This window comes from Schistocerca americana, chromosome 11 (assembly GCF_021461395.2).
Source record: "Schistocerca americana isolate TAMUIC-IGC-003095 chromosome 11, iqSchAmer2.1, whole genome shotgun sequence".
In the NCBI taxonomy this organism is placed as follows: Eukaryota; Metazoa; Arthropoda; class Insecta; order Orthoptera; family Acrididae; genus Schistocerca; species Schistocerca americana.
The window spans coordinates 98,176,132-98,199,530 of record NC_060129.1 but is presented as its reverse complement, the minus strand read 5'-3'; the positions used below and the strand labels follow the sequence as shown (position 1 = coordinate 98,199,530).

The 23,399-nt window shown below is 40.6% G+C and overlaps 1 protein-coding gene across 1 annotated transcript in view; it reads right to left on the bottom strand.

Moving 5' to 3' along the window:
- The window catches only part of LOC124554073 (BTB/POZ domain-containing protein At4g08455-like), a 78,289-nt gene extending 55,433 nt beyond the window's left edge, over positions 1–22,856 (bottom strand). Inside the window, exon 1 of the mRNA XM_047128121.1 lies at positions 22,643–22,856. The gene's annotated coding sequence lies outside the window, so the exon portion shown is untranslated. The remainder of the gene's footprint in view (positions 1–22,642) is intronic.
- Positions 22,857–23,399: the final 543 nt, after the last annotated feature.

The window sequence follows — 23,399 nt, the reverse complement described above, 5'->3', positions numbered from 1 at the left end:
TGCCATTAAATCTGAATTTTGCGGACAACAGGTAGCCCTCATAATGGCGAGACCCTTTTGCACAGGATTTCGGTCACCCCAAGGATCTTATGTTGATGCTGTGACATTGTTAGGGTGTACTAACATGTAAATTTTATTTCTACACATCTCACACAATTTCTTCATTGGGGTTGATCAGCGTTGTTGCTTGCTTTATGAAACAGTGTCGTCTTTGATGTCTGTTTTGAATTTTGTGTGAAGTGTATTTATGGTACTTTGGGAGCTTTTCGTTGTAATCCTTTTGATTGGGGAGTTTGTTAAATGTAATTAATGCTCGTGTGACGATGATTTTGCGCTGGGAATTGCGTGTGAAGCTCATTTTCATTCTACTAGGTTGCTTGTGATGAATACTCTTGTTTAGCCAGTGTGATGAACTTGGTAAAAATTTAGCATGTTATTTAAGTGTGTTTCAGGTAGTGTTTTTTCTGTATAAGATTTTCATTTGCGTTATTCGAAAATAGTTACGTGTAGTCGCTCCAAAAGCAGTACGAGGAGTCAGTAGACGAAATGCCCAAAAAAGAGACTGCGAAGGTACAGAGACGTGTAGGAGATATATTCTCCCCAATTTTAGCCACGAAAATGTGCAAAATTAAACAGTAGGTTCCTCCGATGCGAGAGAAATGAGTGAGCCAGACTTCAGAGGTGCAGCGGAGATGTTTAGATTTAAAAGATGTGCACAGCCTGTTACATCACAGCTAGCAGTGTTTCGGGTCGAGTGCACAATTTACTGAGTGTGAGTGCGAGCGAGCCTGAAGCAACGATAAGTGAACAGAGGGCAGCAGAGCATGTAGCTCAGAGCAGAACATGACTGACCAATTTGGCCACGCTGATAAAAAGAATAAGCACATAGCGAAGAGTTAAAGGCAGACTGCAGACTTGCTGGGGTCAAAGGAGGAGCTAAACTGAGATTTAGTTGCCGAATATGGCACCTTAACGACTACAGTAGAATCACTGAGCTCAGAAATTGATGATATGGAAGAAACGTTGAAACGTCCCCTTTGAACAATTCTACATGACTGTGCTTAACCTGACACACAATATTTTGTTAGCGCAACGCAATCTGACTATCAAAGATCCCTACAAAAGAATGGCCCTGACTAACATTAAACTATACCTTTCACAAATCACTAAATCACTTACCTCACAATAATCTTCGTTTCTCCCACTACTGCAATACAGCAAGCGCCACTACTCCCAGCTAAATAAAAGATTCAAACTACTAAAGGCACTAACTACTGATAGGGATAGTTAGCAAATGAAAGATATTAATAGAGAACAAACAATGTATTTACCTTAATATCATCATATATAAATATATCAGTACATGACAAATTTCAAAACTCCGCCATCTCTCTCCCCACATCCACCACTGCTGGCGGCTCACCTCCAACTGCGCAACGCTACGCGCTGTTCACATCCAGCTGCCGCTGCCCAACACTACAATGGCAGACAACAATGCAAACTAGCGACAGACTGCACACAGCACAGCCAGTGATTTTCATATTGAGCGCTACGTAACGTTGCCAATAAGAAAACATAAACAGCCTACTTACATAGAGAAAACATAAACAGCCTACTTACATAGCCCCCATGCTCCCCACAAAAATTTTTACAAATTGGATGGGGCAGTGGCCAATACAGATTTGAAAAAAATTTTTCATAATTACAATAACAAAGAAATCAAATGCACACACTTATTGATACAATGTTGGTCAAAAGCTAAAAATTTCTCACAGTCCATAAAGACAGTCCACATTGTTCATCACAGTAAAAATGCAGAGTTTTTCTCAAAGTCTGAGCAGTAAAAGAAAATGCACACGGAAGTAGTGGATTTCCATGCAGTCTTGAAGAAGTAGTGTTGTCCTTCCAATGGAAAGACAGTGCTGACTCTCGACATGCTGACAGGTAATGGGCCACAACAGAGCAAACCCACTGCAGAGTCAGTCGAAGTTTTGATGAATATTGGTAGGTAGGTCATCACAGAGCAGACCCACTGTAGTCCTGGTAGGGATTACGATATTGGTGGGCCACCAGAGGCGCAGACCCACTGCAGTCCTTGTAGAAATAATGGTATTGATGGATCATCAAAGATGTAGACCCACTGTAGTCCTTGTAGAGATAATGGTATTGGTGGGCCACCAGAGGTGTAGACCCACTGTAGTCCTTGTAGAGATGACCAGCAGCCATCTGTTGCGATTGTGCAGGTGCACATTCACCATCGAAGAGTCTTGCGGAGAATATAGCAAGTCCATAAACCACCACTTGTGCACTCACAAAGTTTTTGAAATTGTCCTTAGAACCAGCAATGCTGTTATCCAGTCCCTTGCTGAGTTATTAACACACGTGCAAACACTAACAGTCCCTACTTCTCGCATATTGTCCACATACTATGACCAACAGAAACGTGTGCAGTGAAATGTAACTAACAAGTTAATAATGTCATGAACTGGTGACAATTACAATTCTATAACATAAGAATACAATTACAAAGGTACAAAATACATCATTAAAAACATAATAATACAGATAACATTTGTAGTACAGGCTTTACAAAAGAATAGAAATAAACATATACATCAGTGTTACAAAAATAGTGACATAAGTACATACATAAAATAATGAGAATAGTTTTCGAAACATTAATTTCACACATGAACATTGAAACAGAACAGAATTGTAAACAACTTTACAAAGAAAATAACATATTATTAATGCAACTTATATTTGAGGATAACAGTATTCCTCCTCATAGTGAATATAGCTTAGTATTAGAAGAAAAAAAAATTCTATGAAACAGTACACAGAGACAGGAAGAAAACAAATATACAAGGGTACACAAACACATAGTGGGATAACACCAATAGGAAAGGACAGGGTTCGTTTTCAGTGTAACATGTGATACTGCAGTCCAACCCAAAACTTCATATATCTTTCCTCTCATTTCATCCTTTGCTTCCACCAAAAAAATCTTATCCAAGCATGCTTTCTGTATTCTGTTCATATTTCTTTCAAAATAATTATTTCTGATTGTACAATACTCATTTGGGCCCAAATCCTTTTTATATAACTTCGCAATGCATTCTTTACCTATTCTCCATAGTCAGTTTCTCATATAGTCTACCCCCTCTTAAGCTAACGTAAATCTACTGAGCTCAGATGCTAAACTAAGGGACGAGGCAATGCAGCATCACATAACAAATCAACACAAACAGCAATGCAAAAAATGCAAATTGGCAAAGCTAGCAGCATAAATGAGCAAAAGTCAAATTCAATAACACTATGCCTGGCAAACAGCAGCACTTATACCTAAACATGACATAGCGCAAGCAGAAAAAATATTACACTAAACAACAATGCAGATAAGGGAAATGTATCATCTTAATGTCTATGTAATTAAAGTGGTGCACCACAAGAAGTTATTCTACCAAAAAGTTACCAATTACTTGAAAAGAAAATTATGAATGCAGTTACTAGTTCCTTCTTATTGTTCTTTCCTTTCCAAGTGCTCCTTTTTTAAAGAATGTGGATCATAAAATAATTATTTAATAGATCTGTTGACAGAAAGTGTTCACATTAGCAAATGCATTTTATTTTATAAAAGCAATGCTGCAACACAGCTGAAAAACAGGTATCAAATGAAATAAGCAACCATGAAAAGCAAAGCATAAAAATATCATTCAATAGTCATGTGGCATTTCGTAAGTCAGTAGCTCTCAACTCTCGTAGAAAGACACTTGTCATTATCAGGTTTGCAGATGTAAGAATATTTTAATCAATTCATAAGCATTTCAGTAATTAGCACAAAGTGCGAGTAATCGTATGTTTTCAAGTAACGAGGGTGTCGCATTAGCGATGAAAGGCACACCCTAATGGCTTGTTCTCCAGGTGTTTGACACGTCCCACGTCCCCTTTTTTTTTCTACCTGTGCCGCTGAAAAGGGCTCGCAATAATGGCTTTTTCTCCAGGCGTCTGACACAGCTGGGTGCCCGCGACGCATTACGTGCAGGTGGTCACTTTGGTTTCCAACATCCTGTTTCACAAGTCAAGAGTCCCTACCCACTATTCATTACTCCTTACCTTATTACACATATACGTATCCATCGACACTCGTCAATATTTCGTCATTATAAATATGAAGCATATTCAAATAACTCGTATAGCCTCAGCCTATTAATCATAAACATACCTCAGCAGCATAATACACATCGTCGTCGTAAAAATAACATCATACCACCTCAGTCAAATCTCAAAATCGTCGTAGCTTCCTCCAATAATTAAAAAAAATTCTCTGCTCATGTCAAAAGTGTCATCTGCCTCAAAAGTACTTTAAAAATCATGAATCCATACCAAATACATCATTCAAAGCTCTCATAGTATCACAATGGTTCCGAAAAAATATGAACAGTTTACAATGCACAGACAAAATACAGTTTCATAAGTGTGAAGTTATCCAGCTGTGTAATTACGTAAACATCTGTCACTGACGTAGTAAAAAAAATGTTTATCTCTCAGTTAAATGATCAGATAGCTGTGTAATTTGTGTGTTAGAGAAATATGGTACCGATGTGTAAAGTTGTATAAGCAAATACCATATTAGCTAGGGTTCCTTGTGGTTGCCACACACATGGTACACAAAGTAGGCGTGTACCCCCCTGAGGATTAATGTAATTATACCCTCAGGTGTTACAGATTACAGCAATGAAATGAAATGTATCACTGAAAACTTTCTTTGTAATTCAAAAATCTTTAAAAATAAATGTTTTAAGTACAAAATTAATCACTGAAATGCGTGTCCTGTAGCGCTAAATGTGCATATTGTTGTAAGATAATCTCTGTGAAAGTGTCGTAGTTATTTTCCTCCAAAAGCTAAGTTCTGCAGAAGCCAATGTACTTACCTCATGATAAACAAAAGTGAAATGCTTTGCGTATAGATATCTTAGTTATTACGCTTATTGTTGTAGTGAAGAACGTACTGTGCTGTAACGTATTGTTGTGCTACGGAGAACCCTGTCTCATTGTAGCTATACTACAAAAGTTACTACTAAAACATGTTTTGATTTCCATAAGAATTCAGAAAACTGTGCAGATATAAAACAGATACACCGCAAAAGCAACATTGTAAATTGTCACTCATTAGTAGCGTCGTGATAAAATCGTGTAGCTGTCACATAAACTAACTATTGTCTCATCTGGTATCTCACAGAAAGTACTTTAAATCCGGAATGTATTTTCAAGTAAACCAAAAGTTGCATTAAAATCTCATTAGCAGTGCCAGATATAATGTTATTTTTCTGGGAGCCAGCCGGCGCACGCAGCTGCCTGTGGTGCGAGTCATTGTCTGTCCCTTTGTTGGCGCGCGGCGTTATTGGGATTTGGAGACCTAACTTCTACAAATTCACCGTGACGAGAGGGCCCTGCCCTGTTTAAATCCCGCCAGTTCTGATGCAATTCAGGTCTGTCGTTACGATCACATCGTCTGTCGTCATGTCGGTAGATGCTATAGTTTCCTTCTTGTCGGTCACGTGGTGGAGAATTTCTCCCTGAATCGTAACTCTGCGCTGGTCCGTTGCGTCTAAAGTTATTCTGTCTCCCTTGATAGTATTTATTTTGGTTCCCATATTGTCTGTTTCTCTTATTGTCTCTGTGATAGTCATTACCACGGAGAGGTGATCTTTCCCTGTAGTTATTACTACTCTGCCAACGGTTGTCATACGGGTGGTGTCTGTTTTGGTCACGATTTGTGTTGTGAGAATAGCCTTGTCGTGTAAAGTTATTACTTCTTTCATCGCGGAATTGCGACGGATGTGACCTGTAATTGCTGTGTTCCTGGTTTCGCGTTCCCCGATTGTCATTGTCAATTTCCAATTCTTGTAACAGACCCTGAAAAGCTTCAATATCATCTTTGCAACGTCCTGCTAAAATAATATGTCGTAAATGTTCAGGCAATTTGAGTAAGCAAATGCGGATGAGTTCTGAGGGGCTGTATGGGTTTGAAAGATACTGATTCTTATGCAACATGTCTTCAAAATATTTGACAAGACTGGAAAATTCAGATTGTTCGAAATGTTTCATCATTATGATGCTATATTTCACCCGGTCTTGTGTAGCTTGAGACCAATATGCTGAGAGGAAGGCATGATAAAAATCTCCTTCACTGTGACAATCGTGAATTACCGATCGCATTCTTACAGCTGGTTCATTGTCCAAGTAGCCACACATAAATTCTAATCTGTGTTCTAACGACCAGTTGGGAGGAAAACAATGAGAGAATTGATGGAGCCATGCTTGTGGATGAATGTCGTTGCCAGAATTCTTAAATGTTTTGAATTTACGTGTAGTAATGAACAGCTTATAGTCAAAATCATCATGTCGGCGAGTCGCATATCGGTCATTGTTAGGTCGTGTCGGCCGTTCCCTCTCAAAATTCGGTGCACATTCCCAATTTCTTTCATTACTTCCGAAATGCCCTGTGTTATTTTGTGTCTGTTCCGTATTTGTATGTCCCTCTTCCCGTATTGGGGCGCGAGTGTCCTCTGAAATACGTAATTCTTGTACTACTTGTGCCAACTGATCTTGCACTTCCCGGATTTCTCTTTTGTACTGTGTATTGATTTGATTTTGATTTTGTTTGAATTTTCTAATTTGTTCATACTCTTCTGTGTCAGTGAAGGCTACAGGTGTTGTGTCATTCAGATTATCATCTACCTTCGCAGATAAATTATTTAGCTGATCCGAAAGTTCAACTACTTTCTCTGATAATGAACACATTTCCTCAGTGTGTTTTTCTGAACCAAGTTTCAGAGTGTCCATTTGTGTTGAAATCGAATCTACTGTGTCCTTTAAGTTATCCTGAGTTTTTGCAAGTTGCGTAACCGAATCGGTAGATGCAACTGAGTCAAATTTAGCTTGCAAGGTCTCATGATTTTCATGAACAATAATTTGCAGTTCTTTTATGGCTGCTTCGTGATTCTGTAATGCATTTTCATGCCGCGAAAAAATAGGTTGAAAATGCTCACAAATTTGTGTTTTTACGTCATTACAGACTTTTTGACATTTCGATTCAATGTTATGTAACTCAGCAGTTAAATCCTCACGTGTTTGTTCGAGAGTTTGTTCCAATGAGTCTAACTTTTTAAGATTTTGTTCCATTGTGTCTAACTTTTGAAGCTTTTGCTGTGTTTGTCTCTGATTTTGTTCCATTGCGTCTAACTTTTGAAGCTTTTGCTGTGTTTGTCTCTGATTTTGTTCCATTGTGTCTAACTTTTCAAGCTTTTGCTGTATTTGTCTCTGATTTTGTTCCATTTGTTGCATTAATTGCAATAATAATGTATTAGTGTCTGGAATCTGTTTCTCTACGCTTTTCGGCAGTGCATTTGCACCGGCAACATTCACATTTTGACAAGCAGAAAATGCGTCTTGACTTATTTGAGAAAACGGTGATAACCCAAAACCTGAATCTACAGTATTTGCGAAATTGTGTCCTGTCATTTCGGATTCCTGAGGCGAGCTGTTGCCGACCGATCGATCGATAATGCTTCCCTCTTCACTAATTGTTTCACTGTCCGTGCCATTGTTTGCCGCCCGCTCCATTTCCCTATGCACGATTACCAAATTACTACTTTGAACATCAGTTAATTCATTACTCTGCGGCGCTAACACACTGCCTTCGTCTTCACTGTCATTTCTCAGTTTACTTTGGAGCCTAGTATTACGTTTTTCACACGCCATTATTGTCACAGTATTTCACACGACAACACAGAAAAACACAATTTGAAGAGCAAAAATAAGAGAACACATTAACATAACACTGAAAATAATATCTAGTTAATTACAGCTGCGAAATACTTGGTGCAAATCTATATGCATGCCACAACTGTTTTACTGTACAACAATGAAAACTACAACTACAAAGGAGATTCTCTCTACAATTACGCGCTAGCAATAAACAAAAGCTACACTAAATACACAAACTACAAGAAAAAATCAGAAGAATCCAGTGAGGTATCCTAGGCTAAGGGTCGACATATGAAACGTCCCCTTTTAATAATTATACATGACTGTGCTTAACCTGACACACAATATTTTGTTAGCGCAACGCAATCTGACTATCAAAGATCCCTACAAAAGAATGGCCCTGACTAACATTAAACTATACCTTTCACAAATCACTAAATCACTTACCTCACAATAATCTTCGTTTCTCCCACTACTGCAATACAGCAAGCGCCACTACTGCCAGCTAAATAAAAGATTCAAACTACTGAAGGCACTAACTACTGATAGGGATAGTTAGCAAATGAAAGATATTAATAGAGAACAAACAATGTATTTACCTTAATATCATCATATATAAATATATCAGTACATGACAAATTTCAAAACTCCGCCATCTCTCTCCCCACATCCACCACTGCTGGCGGCTCACCTCCAACTGCGCAACGCTACGCGCTGTTCACATCCAGCTGCCGCTGCCCAACACTACAATGGCAGACAACAATGCAAACTAGCGACAGACTGCACACAGCACAGCCAGTGATTTTCATATTGAGCGCTACGTAACGTTGCCAATAAGAAAACATAAACAGCCTACTTACATAGAGAAAACATAAACAGCCTACTTACAACGTTCAGAACTTAGCAATCAAAATCAAGGACGACACTGCGCAATTTGAAGAAGCTAAGGTCTCTAGACTTAAACACTACTTAAACTAATGTAAACTAATTTATGCAAAGAACAACACACACACCCACGTCCGTGGGAGGACTCGAACCTCCGGCGGGTGGGGCCGCGCAATCCGTGACACTGCGCCTCAAACCTCGCGGCACTTGGAGAGGCAGGAAACAGGTTAAGTGGGATAGAAGGAGAACAGGAAAGAGTGAGCGGGAAAGGCTGGTTGCCAGGTGGCTAGAACAGGAGCATGGGGGATGTGACTGATGGTGATCATAGGGAATTCTTTAACCTACTAAAACAAATGCCCATGTTCACTGGCAACATACAGGGTGGCGCACGAAATGTGTTACCATTTTGTTTTTGAATATGAACTTTAGTGTCAATACAATCTGAAAGGAACATATACTACAATGAAGAGCCGTCCATGGAGATTTGTTCTAACTCAGCGCATACTCAATATGTCCATTTCGTTTCCGACCTTCCTTCAAACGAATACTGAAGTTAGTGATTACCCTACGGCACATGTCGTCCGTAATTTCACTGCAAGCTTGAAAAATAAGTTTTCTGAGCTCCATTAAATCAAGTGGACGTTTCGGGGAAATTTTTTCCTTTAGGAACCCCCAAAGAAAAGAGTCACATGGATTGAGGTCTGGACTATTGGAGTTTTTACACGAGCATTTCGACATGCGGATCATTTCACTCAGGTTTCCAGCTCGCTTCAATCACGGACAAAATTGGCTCCCCAATGGCGGACATATTGACCATGTGCTCAGTTGGAACAAATCTCCATGGACGGCTCTAGTATATGTTCCTTTCAGATGGTATTGACAAAGTTTATATTCAAAAACAAAATTGTAACATTTCGTGCGCCACCCCGTATGTACGCCAAGTACGGACATTATAGAGACACTTGGGAACGAATAAACAGCAGGAAATTTGGAACTGGAAAGTACAGTTAAGGAAACGCTCGATGTTGCAAATACAGTACATGCACAGAAGCCTTAGGCAAGTCATAACAAATACCTACAGGCAATCCACTTAAACTGGAATCATTAAAATTTTATAGGAATCCACAGTACTTGCGATCTGAATTTAGAAACAGCATTAGGTAATTTTGAAAGAGAAAATGGGAGCTCAACTTGGGAATCGACCGAAGTACAAGTAGGAACAACTGTGGATGAATAGGCCGGCTCGAGAAAGTGCAGAAGAAATCTACAGCAGAATTCCTGTGCCTGTGATGAAACGAAAATTAAGATGCACTGCGATGAAAAAAGAAAAGAAACTGACAACGAGAATGGCCCGAAACTACGGAAGACGCTATGATAATACGATGCTGAACATCTACATTCGCATCTACATATACATCTATATGCACTGCGAACGACCGCGGCAGAGAGTACGTCCCACAATGCCAGTTGTCAGGGTTTCTTCCTGTTACATTCACGTATTGAGCGCGGGAAGAATGACTGAATGCCTTTGTACGCTTAGTACTTATTTTAATCTTATCCTCACGATCCCTATGTGAGCGGTACGTAGACGATTGTAAGTATATTCCTAGCATCACCATCTAAAGGCGGTTCTTGAAACTTGGTTAATAGACTTTCTCGCGATAGTTTGGGCCTGTCTGAGTCTGGAAGTTCAGTTACTTGCGTACTTCCGTTACACTCCTACGGGTCAAACAAACCCATGACAATTCGTGCTGCCCTTCTCTGTATACGTTCAGTATCCCTAGTTGGTCGTATCTGATGCGGGTCCCACACACTTGAGCAATATTCTAGAACCGGTGGTACGAGTGGTTTGTAAGCAAAGTCCTTTGTAGGCTGACCGCTCTCCACCAGTAAACTGAAGTGTCACCTGCTTTACCTACAACTAAGCATATGTCTTCATTCCATCTCATACCAGGTACTTTTTATGTGTCGGCCGATTCCAACAGTGACTCCATGATAGAGTCGTAGAATATTATTTTTTAGTTTTCTGGAGGCACAGTTTTACATTTATGAACATTTAAATTAAGTTGCCGTTTTTCCACCGCTCTGAATTCTTATCAAGATCTGACTGAATATTTATGCAGCTTGTTGCAGACAGTACATTACAGATAACTGGATCATCTGAAAAACTCTGAGGTTACTATTATTATTAATACACTACTGGTCATGCTACACCACGAAGATGACGTGCTACAGACGCGAAATTTAACCGACAGGAAGATGCTGTAATATGCAAACGATTAGCTTTTCAGAGCATTCACACAACGTTGGCGCCGGTGGCGACACCTATAACGTGCTGACATGAGGAAAGTTTCCAACCGATTTCTCATACACAAACAGCAGTTGACCGGCGTTGCATGGTGAAACGTTGTTCTGATGCCTCGTGTAAGGAGGAGAAATGCGTACCATCACGTTTCCGACTTTGATAAAGGTCGGATTGTAGCCTATCGCGATTGCGGTTTATCGTATCGCGACATTGCTGCTCGCGTTGGTCGAGATCCAATGACTGTTAGCAGAAAATGGAATCGGTGGGTTCAGGAGGGTAATATGGAACGCCGTGCTGGATCCCAACGGCCTCGTATCACTAGCAGTCAAGATGACAGGCATCTTATCCGCATGGCTGTAACGGATCGCGCAGCCACGTCTCGATCCCTGAGTCAACAGATGGGGACGTCTGCAAGACAACAACCATCTGCACGAACAGTTCACCGACGTTTGCAGCAGCAAGGACTATCAGCTCGACGACAATGGCTGCGGTTACCCTTGATGCTGCATCACAGACAGGAGCGCCTGCGATGGTGTACTCAACGACGAACCTGGGTGCACGAATGGCAAAACATTTTTTCGGATGAATCCAGGTTCTGTTTACAGCATCATGATGGTCGCATCCGTGTTTGGCGACATTGCGGTGAACGCACATTGGAAGCGTGTATTCGTCATCGTCGTACTGTCGTATCACCCGGCGTGATGGTATGGTGCGCCATCGGTTACACGTCTGTCACCCCGTGTTCGCATTGACGGCACTTTGAACAGTGGACGTTACATTTCAGATGTGTTATGACCCGTGGCTCTACCCTTCATTCGATCCCTGTGAAACCCTACGTTTCAGAAGGATAATGCACTACCGCATGTTGCAGGTCCTGTACGGGCCTTTCTGCTTACAGAAAATGTTCGACTGCTGCACTGGCCAACACATTCTCCAAATCTGTCACCAATTCAAAAGGTCTGGTCACTGGTGGCCGAGCAATTGGCTCGTCACAATACGCCATTCACTACTCTTGATGAACTGTGGTATCGTGTTGAAGCTGCATGGGCAGCTGTACCTGTACACGCCATCCGAGCTCTGTTTGACGCAATGCCCAGGCGTATCAAGGCCATTATTACGGCCAGAGGTGGTTGTTCTGGGTACTAATTTCTCAGAATCTATGCACCCAAATTGCGTGAAAATGTAAGCACATATCAGTTCTAGTATAATATATGTGTCCAATGAATAACCGTTTATCATCTGCATTTCTTCTTGGTGTAGCAATTTTAATGGCCAGTAGTGTATTTCGTCTTCCGTAGCGCTGTGGTGTGATCTTGGAGATGTGTTAAGAGCAACCTACAGTTCACAGGAGTTTCTGCAAACGTGACGTTATTTTGACGCCATAAGTTTTGCATTTATGTGGACCGGGCTGTGGATAAGGGAGAGATTAAAATGTTGGCAAGAATTAGCTCCGAAACTTACTGAAAAAGTTGTGCCAACTGCTTTTGATAATACGCCTTCATCAACACCAAAAGTGAGACCACTTGCTGATTTACAAGCAAGAAGAATCTTAAGCCAGCCAGCACATATTCCAATAGCCTGCTCATTCAAGCTTCTCAAGAAAATAAACTTATTTTTAAAACATCTGAAAACTGATGAGTGGAGTTGGTCCATAGTCAGAAAAAAAGGGGAGGGGCAGCCATTCTAACAAGTGAGGTAAACCATCAGCTCACTTACCTTGTGTCCAGTAAGTAAAGCCGTTTCGAAACCTCAACACAGCTAGCATATCGAAAACACGTCACTATCTGTAACATTTTGTGTAATAAAATAAAGAAAAGCGTAATATAGGTGGTTGAAGAGAGCCTTTAATGGGAGATTTTTGTCTGGGAAAGAAGTGGCCTAGAAAAACTAGCCCGTAAATTGTCTTTTGTACACTTCACATACGGCTACATTTTATGTATAGCTGAGACTACGTTACCTTTTTATTCTGTGGCAAATGTGTCGTTCAGTTCTATGCTTTTTATTTTGAACGGTAATTTGCTTTGCCAGATGATCAACGTGTGAATATTTATTCACATTTGCAAGCTTCACACTTAATATGTAGATTTGTAAATTATTGACAATGACAACCCAGACCTGAGACGCACACCTCCAGAGAAAGGGAACTACTGTATGTACACAATGTCTAATATCTAAGAACTAACTGCAATTAACGTAATAAAGAAGTCCCAGAACCTTTACAAACGTGAAGGTGAGATGGTAAGACGCGAGTCACCTCCGTAGCTACCCTCTGCTCTGTTAACTCAACGCTTACAACCGCTGGAAGATCAGCCCCTGCACCGTAAACTGAATGTAATGAAGGCCTTAGCAGCCGATACGTCCTTATATGACGTCTAATTATAACATATCCGAAAGAAAGTGACGTGTTTTTACAAATCTTACATGTACAGTTGCCTTGAAACGGTGCTGTTTCATAATACGGAATTTAGGACCTCCTATCCAGTAGGAGCCATGGCAAATGATTACTTTTTTTGATGCATAAATAATTAAGACAGTCACGTGCAAATGTCGTCAACTCACGGAGTAACAGTGTGATAAGTTTCTTTTTTTAACCATTCTTGACGGCCCACATCAAGTCTGGTCTTCCGCCATTTCCTTTGTTTGTCTCCACAGGAACACAGCCGACCAAGCGAGCAGAACCGTTGTTCCAGCTCCAAGTACTGGAAACGCTGTCCAATGCTCCGTACTGCATGCCTGGACTGCACAATTGCGAAGGACGTTTCCGTTTTCCAATATCTATGTACCCTAAAACGTGTCACTGTTTCGTGGCGTGCAATTTAGTAAGTAAGGACTACGAAATGCACCACTTGCGCTTCGCGGAAACTGAATGTAACCTGGCGTCTACTGCGACTGCTGTTTCCCACCAACCACAACACGACACAACTGACGTCTTGGGAGAATTCACTGACATCCCGCTAATTGTAAATGACGGGAAAATTCTCCGTGCAACTTCGTATGCATTACGTAGCTAAAAATGAAATTTCCATCCCGATGACAAATTTATTACTGTCTGTTTATTTGCATACTGATGAGTGAACCATCATTTGAATTCTTTGTTCCATATAACACTTTACAGCTTTGCATCAGAAGATCACATGATCAGAAACACCTAAAGAGTGAACAGAAAGATGTTTTCCGACACAGACTGAATGCACATTTAACAGCGCATGACGATTCTTGCTGCACGAATTTCGTGAAAGGAAATACGGACCAGTACTGTACGAGATGTGTCCACACTAGGAATAAGAAAATACCGCACCTGTTGCTACCGCTGCCGATCTTCTTTGACCGACGACGAAAACGCCGGATAAACCACTCACCAAAACGCAGTATGCGTAAAATACGTGTAGTAACAAGGACTATTTAGTTTGTTTCCATCACAGCACATTCATACACTTCACCAAATCACAAACTGCCCTTTCAGTCTCAGCTGCAGAAACGTGTCAGCACACCCTGCCTTCCAAGCAACAATGTGGGAGGGAAACAAACGTCAGTGTTGTGTTCTGGCTCTGCACTGGGAGTAGAGAGAGTCCCGTGAAATCACGACAGGTCAAAGCCAGTGTGTGGCATCGCTAGGACACTCTGTGGGGAGTCTTGTTTTACGGTACGTGGTTGTGCTGAAGTTACCTTGCAGCCTTAGATTTTAATTTGGAAGGCATGATATATACGGCAAAGTGCGTTGAATATATTGCAAATGTGGACATCGCAATATACTCCGTTCATCACATTAAACTTCATGTAAACATTACACTATGTACTCTTCCGCGTTTGCGGGAACCTCTTTGGATTTAGTTTCAGGTGGAGCAGATGCCAAGCGGTCACAAGTGCAATCAAGTACGATAATGAGGTTTCGTTTTATGCTGTGCGCATCGACTTGTGCTGTAATACGGGGCTACAGCTTTACCGGCGCATTCAGCTTTGACAGCGCTGGCCGGGCAAGTGGTCCAGCTACCGTGCACTGGTGTGAGCAGTGGCGGTTCAGACGTAGAAAGAGACGAGCAGAGGACAATACAGCTTTGGATGTGAATTTTTGAACAGAAGGAAATAATATATGGTAAAACTCGGGTGGTTTTCTCCTTAGGAGACCGGACGGAAAATGTAACATGTCATCGATATTAGCGAACATAGTATTTTAATTAAAAGCAGGAGTGATGAAAATTCGTGACTAACGAGGGTAATTTTTCTACATAAGGTGTGTGTGGCGTAAAAGCGAACTGTAGTAGCGCAATGTAGTAAAATACTTAAGCCACCGAAGGCATTAGAGTCAGTCATCTGGTAATCTCTGAACTCCTTCCACATCTGACACCACTGAACACACTTCAGTATAGACAGCTAGGTTGATAGCGAGTCTATCAGAGACAGAACCCCAAGCCACAAAAATGTCCACATTTCCTCCTCCTCCTCCTCTTTCGTGGCGTGCTGTTCTGCAGTTCGCCATCGTTTGGCAGTGACGTGTCACAAAGCTTCGCGCATTAGTTGCAGTACGTTTGACAGCGTAATGTCTTGTTATTTCTCGCGACAAATACCGTAACTTGGCTCCATATCAATTCAGTCGGGTTCAGACTGCAGTGTTAAGACCACAACTCTAAAAATAACCTGTTTGTACAGCGTGCTCGACGCCATCAAAATTGTCTTCCATGTTTCTGCGACATTTATAACTCTGGCTCAGGTGAGACCACATCTGTCCTACAAAACAACGGGCATATTCGAACAAAGTACTATTTAACTTTGCTCGAAAAAATTTGATCACTTGATTTTTTATCTTCAACCATCTTTTGCAATATTTTTTCTTAAAATTGGTGATGCACAAGTAATTGCCATATTTGGTTCAAAACCATATCAACCAAAACCACTAAAAATAAACGCAAAATATATCTATTTAAAACAGCAGATAAAAATTCTGCTTGATGCCTTCCTAAGAGTCTCCATTCCTCCCAAGCTATTTATGTAAGTGTAGACCAGATATGGCTCAAATTCAAAGATACAGTATCGACAGCAATAGATTCATACCGTCTAAGTTAATAAGAGACGGGACTGATCCATCATGGTACACAAAACACATCAGAACACTGTTGCAGAAGCAACGAAAAAAGCATGCCAAATTCAGAAGAACGCAAAATCCCCAAGACTGGCTAAGTTTCACTGAAGCTCGAAATTTAGTGCGGACGTCTATGCGAGATGCTTTTAATAGTTTCCACAATGAAACATTGTCTCAAAATATGGTAGAAAACCCAAAGAGATTCTGGTCGTATGTAAAGTACACCAGTGGCAGAAAACAGTCAACACCGTCACTGCGCGATAGCGATGGAGAAGTTACCGATGATGGTGCCTCTGAAAAACCACAGCAGCTGTTAGCGTGAGTGACATAAAAGTAGGTATCTTAGGTGTTGCGATACAACTCAAATCACTTGAGAAAGGCAATTCTTCCGGTCCAGATGGTGTACCAATCACGTTCCTTTCAGAGTATGCAGATACAATACCGCCTTTCTTGGCACTCACATACAACTGCTTACTCGACGAAAGGTCTGCTCCTAAAGACTGGAAAGTAGCACAGGTCACACCAATACTCAAGGAAGGAAATAGGAGTAATCCATTTAATTACAAACCCATATCACTTACCTCAATTTTCAGGAGGATTCTGGAGCACATACTGTACTTTAACATTATAAATCACCTTGAAGAAAATGACTTTTTGATACATAACCGACACGGATTCAGAAAATATCGTTCTTGTGCAACACAGCTAGCTCTTTATTCCGATGAAGTAATGAGTGTTGTCGACAAGGGATGTCAGATCGATTCCATATTCCTAGATTTCCAGAAGGCTTTTGATACCGTTCCTCACAAGCGAGTATTAATCAAATTGCGTGCATATGGAGTATCGTCTCAGTTGTGTAATTGGATTCGTGATTTCCTCTCCGAAAGAGGTCACGGTTCGTGGCGATAGACGGTAAATCATCGAGTAGAACAGAAGTGATATCAGGCGTTCCGCAAGGTAGTGTCATAGGCCCTCTGCTGTTCCTGATTTACCTACATGATCTAGGTGATATCTGAGCAGCCCCCTTAGATTGTCTGCAGATGACGCTGTAATCTACAGGTCATTAGACGATCAGTTCCAACTACAAAATGACATAGAGAGAATTTCTGTATGGTGCGAAAAGTGGCAATTGGCACTAAGCAAAGAAAATTGCGAGGTCATCCACATGGGCACTAAAAGAAATGCGAGTAATTTTGGGTATACGATAAATCGCACAAATCTTAGGGCTGTCAATTCGACTAAATACCTAGGAATTACAATTACGAGCAACTTAAATTGGAAAGATCACATAGATAATATTGTGGGGAAGGCGAAACAAAGATTGCGCTTTGTTGGCAGAACACTAATGAGACAGCCTACATCACACTTGTCCATCCTCTGCTGGAATATTGCTGCGCGGCTTGGGATCCTTACCAGGTAGGATTGACGGAGGATCGAAAAAGTTCAAGGAAGGGCAGCTCATTTCGTGTTATCGCGAAACAGGGGTGAGAGTGTAACTGATATGATACGCGAGTTGGGCTGAGAGTCACTGAATCAAAGGCGGTCTTGATTGAGGAGAGATCTATTTACGAAACTTCAATCTCCAACTTTCTCTCCCGAATGTGTAAATATTTTGTCGACACCCAACTACGTAGGAATAAATGATCATGATAATAAAATAAGAGACATCAGAGGTCGAACGGAACGGTATAGGTGTTCCTTTCTCCCACGCGCCATTCGAGAGTGGAATGGTAGAGTAGTAGTATGAAAACGGTTCGATGAACCCTCTGCCAGGCACTTAAGTGTGAATTGCAGAGTAACCATATAGATGTATATGTACATGTGATGAGTTTCATATTTAAATGCTTTAGGTATTCAAACCAAACAAAGAAAATTACGCACCACGTGGAGTGTAGAACCACCGCCCGCCGGCACACACGATGGTCAGTCTACGACCCTGTCTATCACGCCACGCATACAGTTAACACCCCCCTTATTTCTGATACATAGTCCTACTCGAAAAAAGTCAAAAGCTGATTTTTGTCTGTAATCTTGTGAAGAACATTAACTACTTGTTTCTCGCCATTAACGGTGTTCCACGCGCGTGTTTCACTACGAAGCAGGAAGCAGTGTCTTCCATTTTCGCGGTACGTATTGAACAGCGAGACAATCAGAGCACAAGTACTGGTTACAGAGACACTGACTGTACACAATTTTTAAGATAAAAGTTACGTAGGTAAAGTACGATTAAGATAGACGTTGATGGCTGTTAATACGTCAGAATGTCTGAAAGGTTCTTCCGCACTGACATACTAATAAGCTACCGAACACTTAAGTTGGACCTACTTCCAAGAGCGGAGCACCACCAGTGGTAAGAGAGCTACGGCTGCAGACCAGTCACCGCGCTTGCGTTTGTTTACATCTGGTTTGCTCTTATGATGAAGTACATGCTACATACGAACCCCGTAGCCCTCCCTTTATTTCGCATTCACGTTCATTGTCTTACCCGTCTCACAGCCATACCACCTTACTCCACACCAACCTACCTCTCGCTGTGCTACGGAGTACTGAAAGCTTGTTCCCAACAAATAAGTAGGAGTCTCAGCCAGATATGTATTTTTCCTGATAGACTGAAATACGCTGTTGTTCAAAAACTGCGTAAAAATGAGGGGTCGACAGAAGCGTCCGATCTCACGCGTCGGCTTTGACCCGTGACCCCGTGACGTAAGGGTGTTGTGTGTGACGTCACGACGGCGCGGAGTTTGGTTTGTGAGTGTGGCGTGTTTGTAGATGTCGTCGTGTTGTGATTTGTTGTGCTCTCTGGTGCTATGTTCAGGGTTTTAGTTTGTGTGGTGTAATGAGCTCAGTTTGCTTTTGATCATTATCCAGAATTGTTAGTGTGTCAGCTGTGTTTGTAGTGGAATTCGTTTCAGTGAGTTAACGATTTTGTGTGAAAGTTAAGTGTTCGCTGTACATCGTGTGGTAATTTTAGTAAAATTAATCGGTTGATGTTTTTGTTCAGGAATGGATATGACGGATAAAATTAACAGTGCACAGGTCAAGGGAAGTGTTCGATCCCAATGTGTGGCTGCGTATGTTGGTATTGGTATCAGGAGATGTTTTTCGAGCTATATAGGCCAAGGAAAGTGTTTGATCCTAATTTATGGGATCGGGAGCTGCTATTGAGCTATATAGGTCAAGGGAAGTGTCCGATTCCAGATGATATTGTGTTTAGTGGTATTTGGAGAGTTTTGTGTTGTTTTGTATTGGAGTGGGTGTCTAAATTAGTTTATATTTATTTTGCCCCCACCCAAAAACACCCCATTTCCCGCGCTTGTCCCGTTAGTCTCATTAGGCTTTTTGTGGAAAGTGTGTGTGTGTTTGTTTTTCGATGTATTTTCGTCCTCATAATGTGTACGTAACGACTTTATATGCGCCATATTGGAATCGTGGTTTATGGTCGTTTCCACCATATTTGTGACGTCAAAGCAGATGGGCGGGATCGGACGCTTGCGTATTTCCAAAATGTGGATAGGTCTGATGCTAACAACTACCAGCCAGTCTCACTTCTGATAGCTTTATTCAAAAGTCTTGAAAAAGTAATGTATTCAGGAGTAGCATCACGTACCTGTAAAAATGAAGTACTAACAAAATGTCAATTTCGTTTTCAGAAAGGCTTTTCAAGAGAAAATGCTATAAATATGCTTTCACTGATCAAATATTAAATGCACTGAATAACCAAACATCACCCATTAGGATATTTTGTCACCTCTCAAAGGCTTTTGATGGTGTGAATCAGGAATTTCTTCTACACAAGCTTAAGTACTGTGGCATGAGTGGGACAGTGCACAAATGGTTTAATTCATATTTAACTGGAAGAATGCAGAAGGCTGAAATTAGCACTACAGATTGTCTGCAAAAATCAGCAGAGTCCTTTAACTGAGGAGGTATCAAGAAGGGTGTCCCACAGAGTTCAGTCTTGGGTCCCTTACTGTTCTCAATATATATTAATGCATGCAAAGCTAGTTCTTTTTGCTAATGATACAAGTACAGTAACCACACTCAAGGAAATTGTAAATAATGTCTTTCACAAAATTATTAAGTGGTTCTCTGCAAATGGACTCTCATTAAATTTTGAGAAAAAAGTGTATGCAATTCTGTGCAGTAAATGGCGTAACACCATTGATAAATATAGGCTATGAAAGCAAGTCTATTGCTAAGGCAGAGTATTCAAAATTTCTGGATGTGTACACTGAAGAGAAATTGAATTTGAAGAAACATCAATGATCTGCTGAAATGATTAGGTTGAGCTACTTATGCTACTGGGGTTATTGCAAAATATTGGTGATGAACATCATTAAATTAGCCTACTATGCCTATTTTCATTCACTGCTTACACATGGTATCGTATTTGGGGGCAATTCCTCACTAAGAGGAAAAGTATTCATAGCATCAGGCTAACAGCTGGAACCCACCAAAGATGACCTTGCGGACATTTATTTAATGAACTTGAGATATTCACAGTACCTTTGCAGTACATATATTCATTTATGACATTTGTCAATGACTCACCCCAATTCAAAAATAACAGCTAAGTGCATAGCTACAACACTAGAAGAAACGAAGATCTTCTTTACTCTGGATTAAATCTCACTTTGTCACAAAAAGGTGTGAATTATGCTGCCACAAAAATATTTGGTCATTTGCCAAATAGCATTAAAAATCCGGCAGATATCTAAACAACATTTAAAAGAAAATAAAAGTATTCCTGAATGACAGCTCCTACTGAATAGATGAATCTTTAGACATGAAGTATTAACTATAAAAATATTTACTATTTTGTATAAAGAAAACTTATGTTAAAGTGACACATCCCACATCATTATGAAATGTATTAATGCTCTATGCAGCAAGGATCAATGTATGTATGTACGTATGTATGTATGCACGTATGTATGTATGCAGACCAATTTGTCAACACAACCCATATTTCAGGGAGGTGAGGAGGTGGCTATCGTATCAGCCCTTCTTTGTGGAAGTTTGTCTACAACCACCTGCATTGCTATATTTCATTTACTTCCACAAAAGACGATGAAATTACTCTTAACGTATTAATGTCAAGAGATCCGCTTGCTGTGATATAAACTGTGTATTCCTTTCTCTACGCAACAGCAACACACTTTATACTGTAGGTAACTACAGATGTAACAATGCGTTCTTCTTAAAGCCACAACAGTTTAATAATTCTTTATTTGTCGTAATAAAGTATTACTCAGGAGCACCCGTTTGGTTTGACAAGAACATGTATGTGAATCTTCAGTTTCTCCCAGCTTATTTTTTGATGGAACAGTCCACAGGTGAACTGCCTGTTCGTAGTGTCCGACGTGCACGCTATGAACCGAAAGTACAGCTATGGACTGTTCCATCAAGAATATACATAATAGTTGAGTTCTGCAGTGAGATTTGTAACTGATACTCTGTATTTGGATATCGTTCTGAGCAATGACAAACACTTGTCAGAAAGGATACTGAGGATGGCTGGTTTTACTGCAAAAATGTTTGAGTACTGGTCCTTTACGTGGGGCACTGCTTCACACATCCAGATACCCCCTTAGCAGAAAACCGACTACTTTTTTGGTAAGTGTACGGCACAGTCACTGCCTGGAGATGCACGATTATTAACAGAAGTGAAGACTAAGCCCCTAACGCCGGGAATTTTGACAACTTTTCTAGCAAGAGGATCAATTTTAGGTCAACGTAAGAATTCATTCATTTCTGCACTTACACATATAGAACAAAGACGAAATGGAGGGTAACATTATCTGTCTTACTGACTACCCAACAGACTACCTTGTCACCAAAAACATTTCTCTAGAAAAGTGAAGATATCGAAATTCAATGGGACAGCGTTCTGTATTAAAACACATTTGCGTGACTTAATGTGCTGACGATTGCTAATGCAGGACTGGGGGAAAGACGCGAACAGATTAGTTGTACTAAATTCGGCAGTTTTCGTGGAGCCGACTGCTTCGGGAAATATCTGATTCAATGCTCCACTATGGAACTGTCAAAATGCGTCTCGCTTGGTTTGATTTCAAGCCATTAGGAGTAGGATCAGACTGTCCCAAGGTCTACGCACTATCCTGACGTAAAGTAATTGTTTAATTCCTCTATAGTCGAAGTTGCCATAGCACCTTATCTACTTGCACAAGCAGTGTTCCATCATTCTGTTCTGTTATTCCTAACAAGCAGAATAATCCTTTTATGGATCACATGTGTACAAATACGAACCTACATTTCGGGAAAAAAAAATTCAACAAAATGGTGCGAATACGAGTATAAATCTCGTCCGAGCCTATGCTTTTCTCTCATGCCTAAAGTCCGTAGAACAGCAGAATTAATATGAATGTCGGTAGGACTTTAAAATAACAAGATTTGTAATACGAAATTCGTTAGTATTTTGAGAGCGTAATAAACGAACGCGGTTTGTTTTATACGCGATAGTCTCCATAGTGAACCTAAATGAAACCTTACAGCTATCGTGAATTTTTCAAAAACAAACCAAAAGAAAACAAAGAAAATAATTCAATACTGTGGGAACGCATGAAAACAGTCGTCCTTACCTTATTAAGGGTGTGGGTGTAGCAGAAGAAATTCTCGGCGCAGAAACACCAGCACGAAATCCCAACGCAGAACGTCACACTGGACACGACTCGCTACAAATGCGACAGACGCCTGGGCTGTGGCACGCAGTCAGTGCTGCCAACGGCTGCGAGGCCGGCAGGTACCAACTGCAGCCTGCTACGGGGCCTCACACAGGGGGCAGCGCTTCCAGGGACCCCGCGCAGAACATGCGAATGTAATACGAAGACTGTCGCCCTAATTTTGTTATTGCTGATAAAGTCAAAAAATAATTAAATTTCATCATTTTTTCACTTGCTATTGGCTTTTCTTCATAGGTAAGACAGACTCTTCGGTTACTTTGGCGCAGCGTACAAACCATGCTTACAGGTGTATGAAAATCTAGAATTTTCCAAATCTATAAAAACTCTGGTAAAAACTGAGATAATTGACAATAAAATTAGATTTTTTATCTAAACATAAAGTTTAAAATGTAACAGCTTACTCATTTTTTCATAAATTAAGTACACTCTAGAGCTTCATACAGCTGTAAGTATGGTTTGTATGCTGTGCCAAATTCATAGTAGAATCTCTCTTACTTATGAAGAAAAGTATACCTATAGCAACAAATGCAGCCAATAGTGGGTGAAAAATGTTGAAATTCCACATGTAAAAAGAAAATTATTTTGTTATGTTTTTGAACTTCCACTGCTATGAGTGTGATTTCTGAATAAAATGTCCTGTGGTGCCTCTCCTCTT